Consider the following 24,098-nt stretch of genomic DNA (forward strand, 5'->3'; position numbering starts at 1 on the left):
CGCCCTATTCTTTGGAAGAGTCTGCAGTTGCACACTTTGCACCGTGGAAAGGCAGCGGGGTCTGCTAAGATTTCTTCCCCAGGCGCTTTGCTCTCCCTGGGCCAAAGCGAGCCTTCACGATAGCTTAACGCTAACACTGCATACGCGTTGTCCTTGAAGAATGGGGCTGCCGCCAGGCAGTTCCCCGGGGAAAAACGTCCCTTCGCGAAGGGCCGTTTGGCCGAGCTCCCTGCGGGAAAGCGAAAGCAAAGGACGCTTTTCTCCTTCTAACTGCTTTCGTCAGAGGAACGGGGGAAGTCACGGCGTTCTTTCTCTCCCTGAGATACACACAATCTGATGTTGCCTCCGAGCTCCGTTCTCGGCAAAGAACTGAAACGGACATGCGTTCCTGTGGGGAAGCCCGCGGCTGTGCTAGGATTTCTCTGGTAGTGTGTTTTCCCTGGGCCTCAGCGTACCCACACTATCTCGTCAGGGCAACACTGCATGGGACTTCCTCTGCCAGGAGAGAGCTGCTGCGTTATTCGTTGGGCTGGGAAACCTTGCTTGGGCCAGTGGCAATGGACCGAATTCAGGCCGAAAGAAAAGAGACTAGGAAAAGGCCTTCTCTCCCCGGCTACTTTCCCAGTCTCTTCCTAGAAGCTAAAACTCTGTCGTTGCTCCTCCGGAAGGAGAACTGCACTGCGATGTAGTTTTTCAGAAGAAGCCTTGCGTTTGCGAGAGCAAAGGAGGACTGCAGGCAATGCGGGCAAGGGGAAGGAAGGGAAGCTTCTCTCCCCCTGCCTGCTTTTGCTCAGAGGGCTGGGTGAAGTCAGGGAGTTCTCCCCTTCAAAGAGAAACGTGCGGGCTGCTGTTGCCTGTGCCCTCTCTTCTTTGGAAAAGAGTCTGCAGTTGCACAGTTTGCACCGTGGAAAGGCAGCGGGGTCTGCTAAGATTTTTTCCCAGGCGCTTTGCTCTCCCTGGGCCAAAGCGAGCCTTCACGATAGCTTAACGCTAACACTCCATACGCGTTTTTTTTGGAGAATGGGGCTGCCGCCAGGCAGTTCCCCAGGGGAAAACCTCCCTTCGCGAAGGGCCGTTTGGCCGAGCTCCCTGCGGGAAAGCGAAAGCAAAGGACGCTTTTCTCCTTCTAACTGCTTTCGTCAGAGGAACGGGGGAAGTCACAGCCTTCTTTCTCTCCCTGACATACACACAATCTGATGTTGCCTCCGAGCTCCGTTCTCGGCAAAGAACTGAAACGGACATGCGTTCCTGTGGGGAAGCCCACGGCTGTGCTAGGATTTCTCTGGGCAGTGTGTTTTCCCTGGGCCTCAGCGTACCCACACTCTCTCGTCAGGGCAACACTGCATGGGACTTCCTCTGCCAGGAGAGAGCTGCTGCGTTGTCCTTTGGGCTGGGAAACCTTGCTTTGGCCAGTACCAATGGACCAAATTCAGGCCGAAAGAAAAGAGACTAGGGAAAGGCCTTCTCTCCCCGGCTGCTTTCCCCATCTCTTCCTAGAAACTAAAACTCTGTCGTTGCTCCTCTGGAAGGAGAGCTGCACCGCGATGTAGTTTTTCAGAAGAAGCCTTGCGTTTGCGAGAGCAAAGCAGGACTGCATGCAATGCGGGCAAGGGGAAGGAAGGGAAGCTTCTCTCCCCCTGCCTGCTTTTGCTCAGAGGGCTGGGTGAAGTCAGGGAGCTCTCCCTTCCACCGAGAAACGTGCGGGCTGCTGTTGCCTGTGCGCCCTCTTCTTTGGAAAAGAGTCTGCAGTTGCACACTTTGCACCGTGGAAAGGCAGCGGGGTCTGCTAAGATTTCTTCCCCAGGCGCTTTGCTCTCCCTGGGCCAAAGCGAGCCTTCACGATAGCTGAACGCTAACACTGCATACGCGTTCCCCTTGCAGAATGGGGCTGCCGCCAGGCAGTTCCCCAGGGGAAAACCTCCCTTCGCGAAGGGCCGTTTGGCGGAGCTCCCTGCGGGAAAGCGAAAGCAAAGGACGCTTTTCTCCTTCTAACTGCTTTCGTCAGAGGAACGGGGGAAGTCACAGCCTTCTTTCTCTCCCTGACATACACACAATCTGATGTTGCCTCCGAGCTCCGTTCTCGGCAAAGAACTGAAACGGACATGCGTTCCTGTGGGGAAGCCCACGGCTGTGCTAGGATTTCTCTGGGCAGTGTGTTTTCCCTGGGCCTCAGCGTACCCACACTATCTCGTCAGGGCAACACTGCATGGGACTTCCTCTGCCAGGAGAGAGCTGCTGCGTTGTCCTTTGGGCTGGGAAACCTTGCTTTGGCCAGTACCAATGGACCAAATTCAGGCCGAAAGAAAAGAGACTAGGGAAAGGCCTTCTCTCCCCGGCTGCTTTCCCCATCTCTTCCTAGAAGCTAAAACTCTGTCGTTGCTCCTCTGGAAGGAGAGCTGCACCGCGATGTAGTTTTTCAGAAGAAGCCTTGCGTTTGCGAGAGCAAAGCAGGACTGCATGCAATGCGGGCAAGGGGAAGGAAGGGAAGCTTCTCTCCCCCTGCCTGCTTTTGCTCAGAGGGCTGGGTGAAGTCAGGGAGCTCTCCCTTCCACCGAGAAACGTGCGGGCTGCTGTTGCCTGTGCGCCCTCTTCTTTGGAAAAGAGTCTGCAGTTGCACACTTTGCACCGTGGAAAGGCAGCGGGGTCTGCTAAGATATCTTCCCCAGGCGCTTTGCTCTCCCTGGGCCAAAGCGAGCCTTCACGATAGCTGAACGCTAACACTGCATACGCGTTCCCCTTGCAGAATGGGGCTGCCGCCAGGCAGTTCCCCAGGGGAAAACCTCCCTTCGCGAAGGGCCGTTTGGCGGAGCTCCCTGCGGGAAAGCGAAAGCAAAGGACGCTTTTCTCCTTCTAACTGCTTTCGTCAGAGGAACGGGGGAAGTCACAGCCTTCTTTCTCTCCCTGACATACACACAATCTGATGTTGCCTCCGAGCTCCGTTCTCGGCAAAGAACTGAAACGGACATGCGTTCCTGTGGGGAAGCCCACGGCTGTGCTAGGATTTCTCTGGGCAGTGTGTTTTCCCTGGGCCTCAGCGTACCCACACTCTCTCGTCAGGGCAACACTGCATGGGACTTCCTCTGCCAGGAGAGAGCTGCTGCGTTGTCCTTTGGGCTGGGAAACCTTGCTTTGGCCAGTACCAATGGACCAAATTCAGGCCGAAAGAAAAGAGACTAGGGAAAGGCCTTCTCTCCCCGGCTGCTTTCCCCATCTCTTCCTAGAAACTAAAACTCTGTCGTTGCTCCTCTGGAAGGAGAGCTGCACCGCGATGTAGTTTTTCAGAAGAAGCCTTGCGTTTGCGAGAGCAAAGCAGGACTGCATGCAATGCGGGCAAGGGGAAGGAAGGGAAGCTTCTCTCCCCCTGCCTGCTTTTGCTCAGAGGGCTGGGTGAAGTCAGGGAGCTCTCCCTTCCACCGAGAAACGTGCGGGCTGCTGTTGCCTGTGCGCCCTCTTCTTTGGAAAAGAGTCTGCAGTTGCACACTTTGCACCGTGGAAAGGCAGCGGGGTCTGCTAAGATTTCTTCCCCAGGCGCTTTGCTCTCCCTGGGCCAAAGCGAGCCTTCACGATAGCTGAACGCTAACACTGCATACGCGTTCCCCTTGCAGAATGGGGCTGCCGCCAGGCAGTTCCCCAGGGGAAAACCTCCCTTCGCGAAGGGCCGTTTGGCCGAGCTCCCTGCGGGAAAGCGAAAGCAAAGGACGCTTTTCTCCTTCTAACTGCTTTCGTCAGAGGAACGGGGGAAGTCACAGCCTTCTTTCTCTCCCTGACATACACACAATCTGATGTTGCCTCCGAGCTCCGTTCTCGGCAAAGAACTGAAACGGACATGCGTTCCTGTGGGGAAGCCCACGGCTGTGCTAGGATTTCTCTGGGCAGTGTGTTTTCCCTGGGCCTCAGCGTACCCACACTCTCTCGTCAGGGCAACACTGCATGGGACTTCCTCTGCCAGGAGAGAGCTGCTGCGTTGTCCTTTGGGCTGGGAAACCTTGCTTTGGCCAGTACCAATGGACCAAATTCAGGCCGAAAGAAAAGAGACTAGGGAAAGGCCTTCTCTCCCCGGCTGCTTTCCCCATCTCTTCCTAGAAGCTAAAACTCTGTCGTTGCTCCTCTGGAAGGAGAGCTGCACCGCGATGTAGTTTTTCAGAAGAAGCCTTGCGTTTGCGAGAGCAAAGCAGGACTGCATGCAATGCGGGCAAGGGGAAGGAAGGGAAGCTTCTCTCCCCCTGCCTGCTTTTGCTCAGAGGGCTGGGTGAAGTCAGGGAGCTCTCCCTTCCACCGAGAAACGTGCGGGCTGCTGTTGCCTGTGCGCCCTCTTCTTTGGAAAAGAGTCTGCAGTTGCACACTTTGCACCGTGGAAAGGCAGCGGGGTCTGCTAAGATTTCTTCCCCAGGCGCTTTGCTCTCCCTGGGCCAAAGCGAGCCTTCACGATAGCTGAACGCTAACACTGCATACGCGTTCCCCTTGCAGAATGGGGCTGCCGCCAGGCAGTTCCCCAGGGGAAAACCTCCCTTCGCGAAGGGCCGTTTGGCCGAGCTCCCTGCGGGAAAGCGAAAGCAAAGGACGCTTTTCTCCTTCTAACTGCTTTCGTCAGAGGAACGGGGGAAGTCACAGCCTTCTTTCTCTCCCTGACATACACACAATCTGATGTTGCCTCCGAGCTCCGTTCTCGGCAAAGAACTGAAACGGACATGCGTTCCTGTGGGGAAGCCCACGGCTGTGCTAGGATTTCTCTGGGCAGTGTGTTTTCCCTGGGCCTCAGCGTACCCACACTATCTCGTCAGGGCAACACTGCATGGGACTTCCTCTGCTAGGAGACAGCTGCTGCGTCGTCCTTTGGGCTGGGAAACCTTGCTTGGGCCAGTGCCGATGGACCGAATTCAGGCCGAAAGAAAAGAGACTAGGAAAAGGCCTTCTCTCCCCGGCTGCTTTGCCAGTCTCTTCCTAGAAGCTAAAACTCTGTCGTTGCTCCTCTGGAAGGAGAGCTGCGCCGCGATGTAGTTTTTCAGAAGAAACCTTGCGTTTCCGAGAACAAAGCAGGACTGCATGCAATGCGGGCAAGGGGAAGGAAGGGAAGCTTCTCTCCCCCTGCCTGCTTTTGCTCAGAGGGCTGGGTGAAGTCAGGGAGCTCTCCCCTTCACCGAGAAACGTGCGGGCTGCTGTTGCCTGTGCGCTCTCTTCTTTGGAAAAGAGTCTGCAGTTGCACACTTTGCACCGTGGAAAGGCAGCGGGGTCTGCTAAGATTTCTTCCCCAGGCGCTTTGCTCTCCCTGGGCCAAAGCGAGCCTTCACGATAGCTGAACGCTAACACTGCATACGCGTTCCCCTTGCAGAATGGGGCTGCCGCCAGGCAGTTCCCCAGGGGAAAACCTCCCTTCGCGAAGGGCCGTTTGGCCGAGCTCCCTGCGGGGAAGCGAAAGCAAAGGACGCTTTTCTCCTTCTAACTGCTTTCGTCAGAGGAACGGGGGAAGTCACAGCCTTCTTTCTCTCCCTGACATACACACAATCTGATGTTGCCTCCGAGCTCCGTTCTCGGCAAAGAACTGAAACGGACATGCGTTCCTGTGGGGAAGCCCACGGCTGTGCTAGGATTTCTCTGGGCAGTGTGTTTTCCCTGGGCCTCAGCGTACCCACACTCTCTCGTCAGGGCAACACTGCATGGGACTTCCTCTGCCAGGAGAGAGCTGCTGCGTTGTCCTTTGGGCTGGGAAACCTTGCTTTGGCCAGTACCAATGGACCAAATTCAGGCCGAAAGAAAAGAGACTAGGGAAAGGCCTTCTCTCCCCGGCTGCTTTCCCCATCTCTTCCTAGAAGCTAAAACTCTGTCGTTGCTCCTCTGGAAGGAGAGCTGCACCGCGATGTAGTTTTTCAGAAGAAGCCTTGCGTTTGCGAGAGCAAAGCAGGACTGCATGCAATGCGGGCAAGGGGAAGGAAGGGAAGCTTCTCTCCCCCTGCCTGCTTTTGCTCAGAGGGCTGGGTGAAGTCAGGGAGCTCTCCCTTCCACCGAGAAACGTGCGGGCTGCTGTTGCCTGTGCGCCCTCTTCTTTGGAAAAGAGTCTGCAGTTGCACACTTTGCACCGTGGAAAGGCAGCGGGGTCTGCTAAGATATCTTCCCCAGGCGCTTTGCTCTCCCTGGGCCAAAGCGAGCCTTCACGATAGCTGAACGCTAACACTGCATACGCGTTCCCCTTGCAGAATGGGGCTGCAGCCAGGCAGTTCCCCAGGGGAAAACCTCCCTTCACGAAGGGCCGTTTGGCCGAGCTCCCTGCGGGAAAGCCAAAGCAAAGGACGCTTTTCTCCTTCTAACTGCTTTCGTCAGAGGAACGGGGGAAGTCACAGCCTTCTTTCTCTCCCTGACATACACACAATCTGATGTTGCCTCCGAGCTCCGTTCTCGGCAAAGAACTGAAACGGACATGCGTTCCTGTGGGGAAGCCCACGGCTGTGCTAGGATTTCTCTGGGCAGTGTGTTTTCCCTGGGCCTCAGCGTACCCACACTATCTCGTCAGGGCAACACTGCATGGGACTTCCTCTGCTAGGAGACAGCTGCTGCGTCGTCCTTTGGGCTGGGAAACCTTGCTTGGGCCAGTGCCGATGGACCGAATTCAGGCCGAAAGAAAAGAGACTAGGAAAAGGCCTTCTCTCCCCGGCTGCTTTGCCAGTCTCTTCCTAGAAGCTAAAACTCTGTCGTTGCTCCTCTGGAAGGAGAGCTGCGCCGCGATGTAGTTTTTCAGAAGAAACCTTGCGTTTCCGAGAACAAAGCAGGACTGCATGCAATGCGGGCAAGGGGAAGGAAGGGAAGCTTCTCTCCCCCTGCCTGCTTTTGCTCAGAGGGCTGGGTGAAGTCAGGGAGCTCTCCCCTTCACCGAGAAACGTGCGGGCTGCTGTTGCCTGTGCGCTCTCTTCTTTGGAAAAGAGTCTGCAGTTGCACACTTTGCACCGTGGAAAGGCAGCGGGGTCTGCTAAGATTTCTTCCCCAGGCGCTTTGCTCTCCCTGGGCCAAAGCGAGCCTTCACGATAGCTGAACGCTAACACTGCATACGCGTTCCCCTTGCAGAATGGGGCTGCCGCCAGGCAGTTCCCCAGGGGAAAACCTCCCTTCGCGAAGGGCCGTTTGGCCGAGCTCCCTGCGGGAAAGCGAAAGCAAAGGACGCTTTTCTCCTTCTAACTGCTTTCGTCAGAGGAACGGGGGAAGTCACAGCCTTCTTTCTCTCCCTGACATACACACAATCTGATGTTGCCTCCGAGCTCCGTTCTCGGCAAAGAACTGAAACGGACATGCGTTCCTGTGGGGAAGCCCACGGCTGTGCTAGGATTTCTCTGGGCAGTGTGTTTTCCCTGGGCCTCAGCGTACCCACACTATCTCGTCAGGGCAACACTGCATGGGACTTCCTCTGCTAGGAGACAGCTGCTGCGTCGTCCTTTGGGCTGGGAAACCTTGCTTGGGCCAGTGCCGATGGACCGAATTCAGGCCGAAAGAAAAGAGACTAGGAAAAGGCCTTCTCTCCCCGGCTGCTTTGCCAGTCTCTTCCTAGAAGCTAAAACTCTGTCGTTGCTCCTCTGGAAGGAGAGCTGCACCGCGATGTAGTTTTTCAGAAGAAGCCTTGCGTTTGCGAGAGCAAAGCAGGACTGCATGCAATGCGGGCAAGGGGAAGGAAGGGAAGCTTCTCTCCCCCTGCCTGCTTTTGCTCAGAGGGCTGGGTGAAGTCAGGGAGTTCTCCCTTCCACCGAGAAACGTGCGGGCTGCTGTTGCCTGTGCGCCCTATTCTTTGGAAGAGTCTGCAGTTGCACACTTTGCACCGTGGAAAGGCAGCGGGGTCTGCTAAGATTTCTTCCCCAGGCGCTTTGCTCTCCCTGGGCCAAAGCGAGCCTTCACGATAGCTTAACGCTAACACTGCATACGCGTTGTCCTTGAAGAATGGGGCTGCCGCCAGGCAGTTCCCCGGGGAAAAACGTCCCTTCGCGAAGGGCCGTTTGGCCGAGCTCCCTGCGGGAAAGCGAAAGCAAAGGACGCTTTTCTCCTTCTAACTGCTTTCGTCAGAGGAACGGGGGAAGTCACGGCGTTCTTTCTCTCCCTGAGATACACACAATCTGATGTTGCCTCCGAGCTCCGTTCTCGGCAAAGAACTGAAACGGACATGCGTTCCTGTGGGGAAGCCCGCGGCTGTGCTAGGATTTCTCTGGTAGTGTGTTTTCCCTGGGCCTCAGCGTACCCACACTATCTCGTCAGGGCAACACTGCATGGGACTTCCTCTGCCAGGAGAGAGCTGCTGCGTTATTCGTTGGGCTGGGAAACCTTGCTTGGGCCAGTGGCAATGGACCGAATTCAGGCCGAAAGAAAAGAGACTAGGAAAAGGCCTTCTCTCCCCGGCTACTTTCCCAGTCTCTTCCTAGAAGCTAAAACTCTGTCGTTGCTCCTCCGGAAGGAGAACTGCACTGCGATGTAGTTTTTCAGAAGAAGCCTTGCGTTTGCGAGAGCAAAGGAGGACTGCAGGCAATGCGGGCAAGGGGAAGGAAGGGAAGCTTCTCTCCCCCTGCCTGCTTTTGCTCAGAGGGCTGGGTGAAGTCAGGGAGTTCTCCCCTTCAAAGAGAAACGTGCGGGCTGCTGTTGCCTGTGCCCTCTCTTCTTTGGAAAAGAGTCTGCAGTTGCACAGTTTGCACCGTGGAAAGGCAGCGGGGTCTGCTAAGATTTTTTCCCAGGCGCTTTGCTCTCCCTGGGCCAAAGCGAGCCTTCACGATAGCTTAACGCTAACACTCCATACGCGTTTTTTTTGGAGAATGGGGCTGCCGCCAGGCAGTTCCCCAGGGGAAAACCTCCCTTCGCGAAGGGCCGTTTGGCCGAGCTCCCTGCGGGAAAGCGAAAGCAAAGGACGCTTTTCTCCTTCTAACTGCTTTCGTCAGAGGAACGGGGGAAGTCACAGCCTTCTTTCTCTCCCTGACATACACACAATCTGATGTTGCCTCCGAGCTCCGTTCTCGGCAAAGAACTGAAACGGACATGCGTTCCTGTGGGGAAGCCCACGGCTGTGCTAGGATTTCTCTGGGCAGTGTGTTTTCCCTGGGCCTCAGCGTACCCACACTCTCTCGTCAGGGCAACACTGCATGGGACTTCCTCTGCCAGGAGAGAGCTGCTGCGTTGTCCTTTGGGCTGGGAAACCTTGCTTTGGCCAGTACCAATGGACCAAATTCAGGCCGAAAGAAAAGAGACTAGGGAAAGGCCTTCTCTCCCCGGCTGCTTTCCCCATCTCTTCCTAGAAGCTAAAACTCTGTCGTTGCTCCTCTGGAAGGAGAGCTGCACCGCGATGTAGTTTTTCAGAAGAAGCCTTGCGTTTGCGAGAGCAAAGCAGGACTGCATGCAATGCGGGCAAGGGGAAGGAAGGGAAGCTTCTCTCCCCCTGCCTGCTTTTGCTCAGAGGGCTGGGTGAAGTCAGGGAGTTCTCCCTTCCACCGAGAAACGTGCGGGCTGCTGTTGCCTGTGCGCCCTATTCTTTGGAAGAGTCTGCAGTTGCACACTTTGCACCGTGGAAAGGCAGCGGGGTCTGCTAAGATTTCTTCCCCAGGCGCTTTGCTCTCCCTGGGCCAAAGCGAGCCTTCACGATAGCTTAACGCTAACACTGCATACGCGTTGTCCTTGAAGAATGGGGCTGCCGCCAGGCAGTTCCCCGGGGAAAAACGTCCCTTCGCGAAGGGCCGTTTGGCCGAGCTCCCTGCGGGAAAGCGAAAGCAAAGGACGCTTTTCTCCTTCTAACTGCTTTCGTCAGAGGAACGGGGGAAGTCACGGCGTTCTTTCTCTCCCTGAGATACACACAATCTGATGTTGCCTCCGAGCTCCGTTCTCGGCAAAGAACTGAAACGGACATGCGTTCCTGTGGGGAAGCCCGCGGCTGTGCTAGGATTTCTCTGGTAGTGTGTTTTCCCTGGGCCTCAGCGTACCCACACTATCTCGTCAGGGCAACACTGCATGGGACTTCCTCTGCCAGGAGAGAGCTGCTGCGTTATTCGTTGGGCTGGGAAACCTTGCTTGGGCCAGTGGCAATGGACCGAATTCAGGCCGAAAGAAAAGAGACTAGGAAAAGGCCTTCTCTCCCCGGCTACTTTCCCAGTCTCTTCCTAGAAGCTAAAACTCTGTCGTTGCTCCTCCGGAAGGAGAACTGCACTGCGATGTAGTTTTTCAGAAGAAGCCTTGCGTTTGCGAGAGCAAAGGAGGACTGCAGGCAATGCGGGCAAGGGGAAGGAAGGGAAGCTTCTCTCCCCCTGCCTGCTTTTGCTCAGAGGGCTGGGTGAAGTCAGGGAGTTCTCCCCTTCAAAGAGAAACGTGCGGGCTGCTGTTGCCTGTGCCCTCTCTTCTTTGGAAAAGAGTCTGCAGTTGCACAGTTTGCACCGTGGAAAGGCAGCGGGGTCTGCTAAGATTTTTTCCCAGGCGCTTTGCTCTCCCTGGGCCAAAGCGAGCCTTCACGATAGCTTAACGCTAACACTCCATACGCGTTTTTTTTGGAGAATGGGGCTGCCGCCAGGCAGTTCTACGGGGGAAAACGACCCTTCACGAAGGGCCGTTTCACTGAGCTCCCTGCGGGAAAGCGAAAGCAAAGGACGCTTTTCTCCTTCTAACTGCTTTCGTCAGAGGAACGGGGGAAGTCACAGCCTTCTTTCTCTCCCTGACATACACACAATCTGATGTTGCCTCCGAGCTCCGTTCTCGGCAAAGAACTGAAACGGACATGCGTTCCTGTGGGGAAGCCCACGGCTGTGCTAGGATTTCTCTGGGCAGTGTGTTTTCCCTGGGCCTCAGCGTACCCACACTCTCTCGTCAGGGCAACACTGCATGGGACTTCCTCTGCCAGGAGAGAGCTGCTGCGTTGTCCTTTGGGCTGGGAAACCTTGCTTTGGCCAGTACCAATGGACCAAATTCAGGCCGAAAGAAAAGAGACTAGGGAAAGGCCTTCTCTCCCCGGCTGCTTTCCCCATCTCTTCCTAGAAGCTAAAACTCTGTCGTTGCTCCTCTGGAAGGAGAGCTGCACCGCGATGTAGTTTTTCAGAAGAAGCCTTGCGTTTGCGAGAGCAAAGCAGGACTGCATGCAATGCGGGCAAGGGGAAGGAAGGGAAGCTTCTCTCCCCCTGCCTGCTTTTGCTCAGAGGGCTGGGTGAAGTCAGGGAGCTCTCCCTTCCACCGAGAAACGTGCGGGCTGCTGTTGCCTGTGCGCCCTCTTCTTTGGAAAAGAGTCTGCAGTTGCACACTTTGCACCGTGGAAAGGCAGCGGGGTCTGCTAAGATATCTTCCCCAGGCGCTTTGCTCTCCCTGGGCCAAAGCGAGCCTTCACGATAGCTGAACGCTAACACTGCATACGCGTTCCCCTTGCAGAATGGGGCTGCCGCCAGGCAGTTCCCCAGGGGAAAACCTCCCTTCGCGAAGGGCCGTTTGGCCGAGCTCCCTGCGGGAAAGCGAAAGCAAAGGACGCTTTTCTCCTTCTAACTGCTTTCGTCAGAGGAACGGGGGAAGTCACAGCCTTCTTTCTCTCCCTGACATACACACAATCTGATGTTGCCTCCGAGCTCCGTTCTCGGCAAAGAACTGAAACGGACATGCGTTCCTGTGGGGAAGCCCACGGCTGTGCTAGGATTTCTCTGGGCAGTGTGTTTTCCCTGGGCCTCAGCGTACCCACACTATCTCGTCAGGGCAACACTGCATGGGACTTCCTCTGCTAGGAGACAGCTGCTGCGTCGTCCTTTGGGCTGGGAAACCTTGCTTGGGCCAGTACCAATGGACCGAATTCAGGCCGAAAGAAAAGAGACTAGGAAAAGGCCTTCTCTCCCCGGCTGCTTTGCCAGTCTCTTCCTAGAAGCTAAAACTCTGTCGTTGCTCCTCTGGAAGGAGAGCTGCGCCGCGATGTAGTTTTTCAGAAGAAACCTTGCGTTTCCGAGAACAAAGCAGGACTGCATGCAATGCGGGCAAGGGGAAGGAAGGGAAGCTTCTCTCCCCCTGCCTGCTTTTGCTCAGAGGGCTGGGTGAAGTCAGGGAGCTCTCCCCTTCACCGAGAAACGTGCGCGCTGCTGTTGCCTGTGCGCTCTCTTCTTTGGAAAAGAGTCTGCAGTTGCACACTTTGCACCGTGGAAAGGCAGCGGGGTCTGCTAAGATTTCTTCCCCAGGCGCTTTGCTCTCCCTGGGCCAAAGCGAGCCTTCACGATAGCTGAACGCTAACACTGCATACGCGTTCCCCTTGCAGAATGGGGCTGCCGCCAGGCAGTTCCCCAGGGGAAAACCTCCCTTCGCGAAGGGCCGTTTGGCCGAGCTCCCTGCGGGGAAGCGAAAGCAAAGGACGCTTTTCTCCTTCTAACTGCTTTCGTCAGAGGAACGGGGGAAGTCACAGCCTTCTTTCTCTCCCTGACATACACACAATCTGATGTTGCCTCCGAGCTCCGTTCTCGGCAAAGAACTGAAACGGACATGCGTTCCTGTGGGGAAGCCCACGGCTGTGCTAGGATTTCTCTGGGCAGTGTGTTTTCCCTGGGCCTCAGCGTACCCACACTCTCTCGTCAGGTCAACACTGCATGGGACTTCCTCTGCCAGGAGAGAGCTGCTGCGTTGTCCTTTGGGCTGGGAAACCTTGCTTTGGCCAGTACCAATGGACCAAATTCAGGCCGAAAGAAAAGAGACTAGGGAAAGGCCTTCTCTCCCCGGCTGCTTTCCCCATCTCTTCCTAGAAGCTAAAACTCTGTCGTTGCTCCTCTGGAAGGAGAGCTGCACCGCGATGTAGTTTTTCAGAAGAAGCCTTGCGTTTGCGAGAGCAAAGCAGGACTGCATGCAATGCGGGCAAGGGGAAGGAAGGGAAGCTTCTCTCCCCCTGCCTGCTTTTGCTCAGAGGGCTGGGTGAAGTCAGGGAGCTCTCCCTTCCACCGAGAAACGTGCGGGCTGCTGTTGCCTGTGCGCCCTCTTCTTTGGAAAAGAGTCTGCAGTTGCACACTTTGCACCGTGGAAAGGCAGCGGGGTCTGCTAAGATATCTTCCCCAGGCGCTTTGCTCTCCCTGGGCCAAAGCGAGCCTTCACGATAGCTGAACGCTAACACTGCATACGCGTTCCCCTTGCAGAATGGGGCTGCCGCCAGGCAGTTCCCCAGGGGAAAACCTCCCTTCGCGAAGGGCCGTTTGGCGGAGCTCCCTGCGGGGAAGCGAAAGCAAAGGACGCTTTTCTCCTTCTAACTGCTTTCGTCAGAGGAACGGGGGAAGTCACAGCCTTCTTTCTCTCCCTGACATACACACAATCTGATGTTGCCTCCGAGCTCCGTTCTCGGCAAAGAACTGAAACGGACATGCGTTCCTGTGGGGAAGCCCACGGCTGTGCTAGGATTTCTCTGGTAGTGTGTTTTCCCTGGGCCTCAGCGTACCCACACTATCTCGTCAGGGCAACACTGCATGGGACTTCCTCTGCCAGGAGAGAGCTGCTGCGTTATTCGTTGGGCTGGGAAACCTTGCTTGGGCCAGTGGCAATGGACCGAATTCAGGCCGAAAGAAAAGAGACTAGGAAAAGGCCTTCTCTCCCCGGCTACTTTCCCAGTCTCTTCCTAGAAGCTAAAACTCTGTCGTTGCTCCTCCGGAAGGAGAACTGCACTGCGATGTAGTTTTTCAGAAGAAGCCTTGCGTTTGCGAGAGCAAAGGAGGACTGCAGGCAATGCGGGCAAGGGGAAGGAAGGGAAGCTTCTCTCCCCCTGCCTGCTTTTGCTCAGAGGGCTGGGTGAAGTCAGGGAGTTCTCCCCTTCAAAGAGAAACGTGCGGGCTGCTGTTGCCTGTGCCCTCTCTTCTTTGGAAAAGAGTCTGCAGTTGCACAGTTTGCACCGTGGAAAGGCAGCGGGGTCTGCTAAGATTTTTTCCCAGGCGCTTTGCTCTCCCTGGGCCAAAGCGAGCCTTCACGATAGCTTAACGCTAACACTCCATACGCGTTTTTTTTGGAGAATGGGGCTGCCGCCAGGCAGTTCTACGGGGGAAAACGACCCTTCACGAAGGGCCGTTTCACTGAGCTCCCTGCGGGAAAGCGAAAGCAAAGGACGCTTTTCTCCTTCTAACTGCTTTCGTCAGAGGAACGGGGGAAGTCACAGCCTTCTTTCTCTCCCTGACATACACACAATCTGATGTTGCCTCCGAGCTCCGTTCTCGGCAAAGAACTGAAACGGACATGCGTTCCTGTGGGGAAGCCCACGGCTGTGCTAGGATTTCTCTGGGCAGTGTGTTTTCCCTGGGCCTCAGCGTACCCACACTCTCTCGTCAGGGCAACACTGCATGGGACTTCCTCTGCCAGGAGAGAGCTGCTGCGTTGTCCTTTGGGCTGGGAAACCTTGCTTTGGCCAGTACCAATGGACCAAATTCAGGCCGAAAGAAAAGAGACTAGGGAAAGGCCTTCTCTCCCCGGCTGCTTTCCCCATCTCTTCCTAGAAGCTAAAACTCTGTCGTTGCTCCTCTGGAAGGAGAGCTGCACCGCGATGTAGTTTTTCAGAAGAAGCCTTGCGTTTGCGAGAGCAAAGCAGGACTGCATGCAATGCGGGCAAGGGGAAGGAAGGGAAGCTTCTCTCCCCCTGCCTGCTTTTGCTCAGAGGGCTGGGTGAAGTCAGGGAGCTCTCCCTTCCACCGAGAAACGTGCGGGCTGCTGTTGCCTGTGCGCCCTCTTCTTTGGAAAAGAGTCTGCAGTTGCACACTTTGCACCGTGGAAAGGCAGCGGGGTCTGCTAAGATATCTTCCCCAGGCGCTTTGCTCTCCCTGGGCCAAAGCGAGCCTTCACGATAGCTGAACGCTAACACTGCATACGCGTTCCCCTTGCAGAATGGGGCTGCCGCCAGGCAGTTCCCCAGGGGAAAACCTCCCTTCGCGAAGGGCCGTTTGGCGGAGCTCCCTGCGGGAAAGCGAAAGCAAAGGACGCTTTTCTCCTTCTAACTGCTTTCGTCAGAGGAACGGGGGAAGTCACAGCCTTCTTTCTCTCCCTGACATACACACAATCTGATGTTGCCTCCGAGCTCCGTTCTCGGCAAAGAACTGAAACGGACATGCGTTCCTGTGGGGAAGCCCGCGGCTGTGCTAGGATTTCTCTGGTAGTGTGTTTTCCCTGGGCCTCAGCGTACCCACACTATCTCGTCAGGGCAACACTGCATGGGACTTCCTCTGCCAGGAGAGAGCTGCTGCGTTATTCGTTGGGCTGGGAAACCTTGCTTGGGCCAGTGGCAATGGACCGAATTCAGGCCGAAAGAAAAGAGACTAGGAAAAGGCCTTCTCTCCCCGGCTACTTTCCCAGTCTCTTCCTAGAAGCTAAAACTCTGTCGTTGCTCCTCCGGAAGGAGAACTGCACTGCGATGTAGTTTTTCAGAAGAAGCCTTGCGTTTGCGAGAGCAAAGGAGGACTGCAGGCAATGCGGGCAAGGGGAAGGAAGGGAAGCTTCTCTCCCCCTGCCTGCTTTTGCTCAGAGGGCTGGGTGAAGTCAGGGAGTTCTCCCCTTCAAAGAGAAACGTGCGGGCTGCTGTTGCCTGTGCCCTCTCTTCTTTGGAAAAGAGTCTGCAGTTGCACAGTTTGCACCGTGGAAAGGCAGCGGGGTCTGCTAAGATTTTTTCCCAGGCGCTTTGCTCTCCCTGGGCCAAAGCGAGCCTTCACGATAGCTTAACGCTAACACTCCATACGCGTTTTTTTTGGAGAATGGGGCTGCCGCCAGGCAGTTCTACGGGGGAAAACGACCCTTCACGAAGGGCCGTTTCACTGAGCTCCCTGCGGGAAAGCGAAAGCAAAGGACGCTTTTCTCCTTCTAACTGCTTTCGTCAGAGGAACGGGGGAAGTCACAGCCTTCTTTCTCTCCCTGACATACACACAATCTGATGTTGCCTCCGAGCTCCGTTCTCGGCAAAGAACTGAAACGGACATGCGTTCCTGTGGGGAAGCCCACGGCTGTGCTAGGATTTCTCTGGGCAGTGTGTTTTCCCTGGGCCTCAGCGTACCCACACTCTCTCGTCAGGGCAACACTGCATGGGACTTCCTCTGCCAGGAGAGAGCTGCTGCGTTGTCCTTTGGGCTGGGAAACCTTGCTTTGGCCAGTACCAATGGACCAAATTCAGGCCGAAAGAAAAGAGACTAGGGAAAGGCCTTCTCTCCCCGGCTGCTTTCCCCATCTCTTCCTAGAAGCTAAAACTCTGTCGTTGCTCCTCTGGAAGGAGAGCTGCACCGCGATGTAGTTTTTCAGAAGAAGCCTTGCGTTTGCGAGAGCAAAGCAGGACTGCATGCAATGCGGGCAAGGGGAAGGAAGGGAAGCTTCTCTCCCCCTGCCTGCTTTTGCTCAGAGGGCTGGGTGAAGTCAGGGAGCTCTCCCTTCCACCGAGAAACGTGCGGGCTGCTGTTGCCTGTGCGCCCTCTTCTTTGGAAAAGAGTCTGCAGTTGCACACTTTGCACCGTGGAAAGGCAGCGGGGTCTGCTAAGATATCTTCCCCAGGCGCTTTGCTCTCCCTGGGCCAAAGCGAGCCTTCACGATAGCTGAACGCTAACACTGCATACGCGTTCCCCTTGCAGAATGGGGCTGCCGCCAGGCAGTTCCCCAGGGGAAAACCTCCCTTCGCGAAGGGCCGTTTGGCCGAGCTCCCTGCGGGAAAGCGAAAGCAAAGGACGCTTTTCTCCTTCTAACTGCTTTCGTCAGAGGAACGGGGGAAGTCACAGCCTTCTTTCTCTCCCTGACATACACACAATCTGATGTTGCCTCCGAGCTCCGTTCTCGGCAAAGAACTGAAACGGACATGCGTTCCTGTGGGGAAGCCCACGGCTGTGCTAGGATTTCTCTGGGCAGTGTGTTTTCCCTGGGCCTCAGCGTACCCACACTATCTCGTCAGGGCAACACTGCATGGGACTTCCTCTGCTAGGAGACAGCTGCTGCGTCGTCCTTTGGGCTGGGAAACCTTGCTTGGGCCAGTACCAATGGACCGAATTCAGGCCGAAAGAAAAGAGACTAGGAAAAGGCCTTCTCTCCCCGGCTGCTTTGCCAGTCTCTTCCTAGAAGCTAAAACTCTGTCGTTGCTCCTCTGGAAGGAGAGCTGCGCCGCGATGTAGTTTTTCAGAAGAAACCTTGCGTTTCCGAGAACAAAGCAGGACTGCATGCAATGCGGGCAAGGGGAAGGAAGGGAAGCTTCTCTCCCCCTGCCTGCTTTTGCTCAGAGGGCTGGGTGAAGTCAGGGAGCTCTCCCCTTCACCGAGAAACGTGCGCGCTGCTGTTGCCTGTGCGCTCTCTTCTTTGGAAAAGAGTCTGCAGTTGCACACTTTGCACCGTGGAAAGGCAGCGGGGTCTGCTAAGATTTCTTCCCCAGGCGCTTTGCTCTCCCTGGGCCAAAGCGAGCCTTCACGATAGCTGAACGCTAACACTGCATACGCGTTCCCCTTGCAGAATGGGGCTGCCGCCAGGCAGTTCCCCAGGGGAAAACCTCCCTTCGCGAAGGGCCGTTTGGCCGAGCTCCCTGCGGGGAAGCGAAAGCAAAGGACGCTTTTCTCCTTCTAACTGCTTTCGTCAGAGGAACGGGGGAAGTCACAGCCTTCTTTCTCTCCCTGACATACACACAATCTGATGTTGCCTCCGAGCTCCGTTCTCGGCAAAGAACTGAAACGGACATGCGTTCCTGTGGGGAAGCCCACGGCTGTGCTAGGATTTCTCTGGGCAGTGTGTTTTCCCTGGGCCTCAGCGTACCCACACTCTCTCGTCAGGGCAACACTGCATGGGACTTCCTCTGCCAGGAGAGAGCTGCTGCGTTGTCCTTTGGGCTGGGAAACCTTGCTTTGGCCAGTACCAATGGACCAAATTCAGGCCGAAAGAAAAGAGACTAGGGAAAGGCCTTCTCTCCCCGGCTGCTTTCCCCATCTCTTCCTAGAAGCTAAAACTCTGTCGTTGCTCCTCTGGAAGGAGAGCTGCACCGCGATGTAGTTTTTCAGAAGAAGCCTTGCGTTTGCGAGAGCAAAGCAGGACTGCATGCAATGCGGGCAAGGGGAAGGAAGGGAAGCTTCTCTCCCCCTGCCTGCTTTTGCTCAGAGGGCTGGGTGAAGTCAGGGAGCTCTCCCTTCCACCGAGAAACGTGCGGGCTGCTGTTGCCTGTGCGCCCTCTTCTTTGGAAAAGAGTCTGCAGTTGCACACTTTGCACCGTGGAAAGGCAGCGGGGTCTGCTAAGATATCTTCCCCAGGCGCTTTGCTCTCCCTGGGCCAAAGCGAGCCTTCACGATAGCTGAACGCTAACACTGCATACGCGTTCCCCTTGCAGAATGGGGCTGCCGCCAGGCAGTTCCCCAGGGGAAAACCTCCCTTCGCGAAGGGCCGTTTGGCGGAGCTCCCTGCGGGAAAGCGAAAGCAAAGGACGCTTTTCTCCTTCTAACTGCTTTCGTCAGAGGAACGGGGGAAGTCACAGCCTTCTTTCTCTCCCTGACATACACACAATCTGATGTTGCCTCCGAGCTCCGTTCTCGGCAAAGAACTGAAACGGACATGCGTTCCTGTGGGGAAGCCCACGGCTGTGCTAGGATTTCTCTGGGCAGTGTGTTTTCCCTGGGCCTCAGCGTACCCACACTCTCTCGTCAGGGCAACACTGCATGGGACTTCCTCTGCCAGGAGAGAGCTGCTGCGTTGTCCTTTGGGCTGGGAAACCTTGCTTTGGCCAGTACCAATGGACCAAATTCAGGCCGAAAGAAAAGAGACTAGGGAAAGGCCTTCTCTCCCCGGCTGCTTTCCCCATCTCTTCCTAGAAGCTAAAACTCTGTCGTTGCTCCTCTGGAAGGAGAGCTGCACCGCGATGTAGTTTTTCAGAAGAAGCCTTGCGTTTGCGAGAGCAAAGCAGGACTGCATGCAATGCGGGCAAGGGGAAGGAAGGGAAGCTTCTCTCCCCCTGCCTGCTTTTGCTCAGAGGGCTGGGTGAAGTCAGGGAGCTCTCCCTTCCACCGAGAAACGTGCGGGCTGCTGTTGCCTGTGCGCCCTCTTCTTTGGAAAAGAGTCTGCAGTTGCACACTTTGCACCGTGGAAAGGCAGCGGGGTCTGCTAAGATATCTTCCCCAGGCGCTTTGCTCTCCCTGGGCCAAAGCGAGCCTTCACGATAGCTGAACGCTAACACTGCATACGCGTTGTCCTTGAAGAATGGGGCTGCCGCCAGGCAGTTCCCCAGGGGAAAACCTCCCTTCGCGAAGGGCCGTTTGGCGGAGCTCCCTGCGGGAAAGCGAAAGCAAAGGACGCTTTTCTCCTTCTAACTGCTTTCGTCAGAGGAACGGGGGAAGTCACAGCCTTCTTTCTCTCCCTGACATACACACAATCTGATGTTGCCTCCGAGCTCCGTTCTCGGCAAAGAACTGAAACGGACATGCGTTCCTGTGGGGAAGCCCACGGCTGTGCTAGGATTTCTCTGGGCAGTGTGTTTTCCCTGGGCCTCAGCGTACCCACACTCTCTCGTCAGGGCAACACTGCATGGGACTTCCTCTGCCAGGAGAGAGCTGCTGCGTTGTCCTTTGGGCTGGGAAACCTTGCTTTGGCCAGTACCAATGGACCAAATTCAGGCCGAAAGAAAAGAGACTAGGGAAAGGCCTTCTCTCCCCGGCTGCTTTCCCCATCTCTTCCTAGAAGCTAAAACTCTGTCGTTGCTCCTCTGGAAGGAGAGCTGCACCGCGATGTAGTTTTTCAGAAGAAGCCTTGCGTTTGCGAGAGCAAAGCAGGACTGCATGCAATGCGGGCAAGGGGAAGGAAGGGAAGCTTCTCTCCCCCTGCCTGCTTTTGCTCAGAGGGCTGGGTGAAGTCAGGGAGCTCTCCCTTCCACCGAGAAACGTGCGGGCTGCTGTTGCCTGTGCGCCCTCTTCTTTGGAAAAGAGTCTGCAGTTGCACACTTTGCACCGTGGAAAGGCAGCGGGGTCTGCTAAGATATCTTCCCCAGGCGCTTTGCTCTCCCTGGGCCAAAGCGAGCCTTCACGATAGCTGAACGCTAACACTGCATACGCGTTCCCCTTGCAGAATGGGGCTGCCGCCAGGCAGTTCCCCAGGGGAAAACCTCCCTTCGCGAAGGGCCGTTTGGCGGAGCTCCCTGCGGGAAAGCGAAAGCAAAGGACGCTTTTCTCCTTCTAACTGCTTTCGTCAGAGGAACGGGGGAAGTCACAGCCTTCTTTCTCTCCCTGACATACACACAATCTGATGTTGCCTCCGAGCTCCGTTCTCGGCAAAGAACTGAAACGGACATGCGTTCCTGTGGGGAAGCCCACAGCTGTGCTAGGATTTCTCTGGGCAGTGTGTTTTCCCTGGGCCTCAGCGTACCCACACTCTCTCGTCAGGGCAACACTGCATGGGACTTCCTCTGCCAGGAGAGAGCTGCTGCGTTGTCCTTTGGGCTGGGAAACCTTGCTTTGGCCAGTACCAATGGACCAAATTCAGGCCGAAAGAAAAGAGACTAGGGAAAGGCCTTCTCTCCCCGGCTGCTTTCCCCATCTCTTCCTAGAAGCTAAAACTCTGTCGTTGCTCCTCTGGAAGGAGAGCTGCACCGCGATGTAGTTTTTCAGAAGAAGCCTTGCGTTTGCGAGAGCAAAGCAGGACTGCATGCAATGCGGGCAAGGGGAAGGAAGGGAAGCTTCTCTCCCCCTGCCTGCTTTTGCTCAGAGGGCTGGGTGAAGTCAGGGAGCTCTCCCTTCCACCGAGAAACGTGCGGGCTGCTGTTGCCTGTGCGCCCTCTTCTTTGGAAAAGAGTCTGCAGTTGCACACTTTGCACCGTGGAAAGGCAGCGGGGTCTGCTAAGATATCTTCCCCAGGCGCTTTGCTCTCCCTGGGCCAAAGCGAGCCTTCACGATAGCTGAACGCTAACACTGCATACGCGTTCCCCTTGCAGAATGGGGCTGCCGCCAGGCAGTTCCCCAGGGGAAAACCTCCCTTCGCGAAGGGCCGTTTGGCGGAGCTCCCTGCGGGAAAGCGAAAGCAAAGGACGCTTTTCTCCTTCTAACTGCTTTCGTCAGAGGAACGGGGGAAGTCACAGCCTTCTTTCTCTCCCTGACATACACACAATCTGATGTTGCCTCCGAGCTCCGTTCTCGGCAAAGAACTGAAACGGACATGCGTTCCTGTGGGGAAGCCCACGGCTGTGCTAGGATTTCTCTGGGCAGTGTGTTTTCCCTGGGCCTCAGCGTACCCACACTCTCTCGTCAGGGCAACACTGCATGGGACTTCCTCTGCCAGGAGAGAGCTGCTGCGTTGTCCTTTGGGCTGGGAAACCTTGCTTTGGCCAGTACCAATGGACCAAATTCAGGCCGAAAGAAAAGAGACTAGGGAAAGGCCTTCTCTCCCCGGCTGCTTTCCCCATCTCTTCCTAGAAGCTAAAACTCTGTCGTTGCTCCTCTGGAAGGAGAGCTGCACCGCGATGTAGTTTTTCAGAAGAAGCCTTGCGTTTGCGAGAGCAAAGCAGGACTGCATGCAATGCGGGCAAGGGGAAGGAAGGGAAGCTTCTCTCCCCCTGCCTGCTTTTGCTCAGAGGGCTGGGTGAAGTCAGGGAGCTCTCCCTTCCACCGAGAAACGTGCGGGCTGCTGTTGCCTGTGCGCCCTCTTCTTTGGAAAAGAGTCTGCAGTTGCACACTTTGCACCGTGGAAAGGCAGCGGGGTCTGCTAAGATTTCTTCCCCAGGCGCTTTGCTCTCCCTGGGCCAAAGCGAGCCTTCACGATAGCTGAACGCTAACACTGCATACGCGTTCCCCTTGCAGAATGGGGCTGCCGCCAGGCAGTTCCCCAGGGGAAAACCTCCCTTCGCGAAGGGCCGTTTGGCCGAGCTCCCTGCGGGAAAGCGAAAGCAAAGGACGCTTTTCTCCTTCTAACTGCTTTCGTCAGAGGAACGGGGGAAGTCACAGCCTTCTTTCTCTCCCTGACATACACACAATCTGATGTTGCCTCCGAGCTCCGTTCTCGGCAAAGAACTGAAACGGACATGCGTTCCTGTGGGGAAGCCCACGGCTGTGCTAGGATTTCTCTGGGCAGTGTGTTTTCCCTGGGCCTCAGCGTACCCACACTATCTCGTCAGGGCAACACTGCATGGGACTTCCTCTGCTAGGAGACAGCTGCTGCGTCGTCCTTTGGGCTGGGAAACCTTGCTTGGGCCAGTGCCGATGGACCGAATTCAGGCCGAAAGAAAAGAGACTAGGAAAAGGCCTTCTCTCCCCGGCTGCTTTGCCAGTCTCTTCCTAGAAGCTAAAACTCTGTCGTTGCTCCTCTGGAAGGAGAGCTGCGCCGCGATGTAGTTTTTCAGAAGAAACCTTGCGTTTCCGAGAACAAAGCAGGACTGCATGCAATGCGGGCAAGGGGAAGGAAGGGAAGCTTCTCTCCCCCTGCCTGCTTTTGCTCAGAGGGCTGGGTGAAGTCAGGGAGCTCTCCCCTTCACCGAGAAACGTGCGGGCTGCTGTTGCCTGTGCGCTCTCTTCTTTGGAAAAGAGTCTGCAGTTGCACACTTTGCACCGTGGAAAGGCAGCGGGGTCTGCTAAGATTTCTTCCCCAGGCGCTTTGCTCTCCCTGGGCCAAAGCGAGCCTTCACGATAGCTGAACGCTAACACTGCATACGCGTTCCCCTTGCAGAATGGGGCTGCCGCCAGGCAGTTCCCCAGGGGAAAACCTCCCTTCGCGAAGGGCCGTTTGGCCGAGCTCCCTGCGGGGAAGCGAAAGCAAAGGACGCTTTTCTCCTTCTAACTGCTTTCGTCAGAGGAACGGGGGAAGTCACAGCCTTCTTTCTCTCCCTGACATACACACAATCTGATGTTGCCTCCGAGCTCCGTTCTCGGCAAAGAACTGAAACGGACATGCGTTCCTGTGGGGAAGCCCACGGCTGTGCTAGGATTTCTCTGGGCAGTGTGTTTTCCCTGGGCCTCAGCGTACCCACACTCTCTCGTCAGGGCAACACTGCATGGGACTTCCTCTGCCAGGAGAGAGCTGCTGCGTTGTCCTTTGGGCTGGGAAACCTTGCTTTGGCCAGTACCAATGGACCAAATTCAGGCCGAAAGAAAAGAGACTAGGGAAAGGCCTTCTCTCCCCGGCTGCTTTCCCCATCTCTTCCTAGAAGCTAAAACTCTGTCGTTGCTCCTCTGGAAGGAGAGCTGCACCGCGATGTAGTTTTTCAGAAGAAGCCTTGCGTTTGCGAGAGCAAAGCAGGACTGCATGCAATGCGGGCAAGGGGAAGGAAGGGAAGCTTCTCTCCCCCTGCCTGCTTTTGCTCAGAGGGCTGGGTGAAGTCAGGGAGCTCTCCCTTCCACCGAGAAACGTGCGGGCTGCTGTTGCCTGTGCGCCCTCTTCTTTGGAAAAGAGTCTGCAGTTGCACACTTTGCACCGTGGAAAGGCAGCGGGGTCTGCTAAGATATCTTCCCCAGGCGCTTTGCTCTCCCTGGGCCAAAGCGAGCCTTCACGATAGCTGAACGCTAACACTGCATACGCGTTCCCCTTGCAGAATGGGGCTGCCGCCAGGCAGTTCCCCAGGGGAAAACCTCCCTTCGCGAAGGGCCGTTTGGCGGAGCTCCCTGCGGGAAAGCGAAAGCAAAGGACGCTTTTCTCCTTCTAACTGCTTTCGTCAGAGGAACGGGGGAAGTCACAGCCTTCTTTCTCTCCCTGACATACACACAATCTGATGTTGCCTCCGAGCTCCGTTCTCGGCAAAGAACTGAAACGGACATGCGTTCCTGTGGGGAAGCCCACGGCTGTGCTAGGATTTCTCTGGGCAGTGTGTTTTCCCTGGGCCTCAGCGTACCCACACTCTCTCGTCAGGGCAACACTGCATGGGACTTCCTCTGCCAGGAGAGAGCTGCTGCGTTGTCCTTTGGGCTGGGAAACCTTGCTTTGGCCAGTACCAATGGACCAAATTCAGGCCGAAAGAAAAGAGACTAGGGAAAGGCCTTCTCTCCCCGGCTGCTTTCCCCATCTCTTCCTAGAAGCTAAAACTCTGTCGTTGCTCCTCTGGAAGGAGAGCTGCACCGCGATGTAGTTTTTCAGAAGAAGCCTTGCGTTTGCGAGAGCAAAGCAGGACTGCATGCAATGCGGGCAAGGGGAAGGAAGGGAAGCTTCTCTCCCCCTGCCTGCTTTTGCTCAGAGGGCTGGGTGAAGTCAGGGAGCTCTCCCTTCCACCGAGAAAC

This window comes from Elephas maximus, chromosome 22 (assembly GCF_024166365.1).
Source record: "Elephas maximus indicus isolate mEleMax1 chromosome 22, mEleMax1 primary haplotype, whole genome shotgun sequence".
NCBI lineage: Eukaryota > Metazoa > Chordata > Mammalia > Proboscidea > Elephantidae > Elephas > Elephas maximus.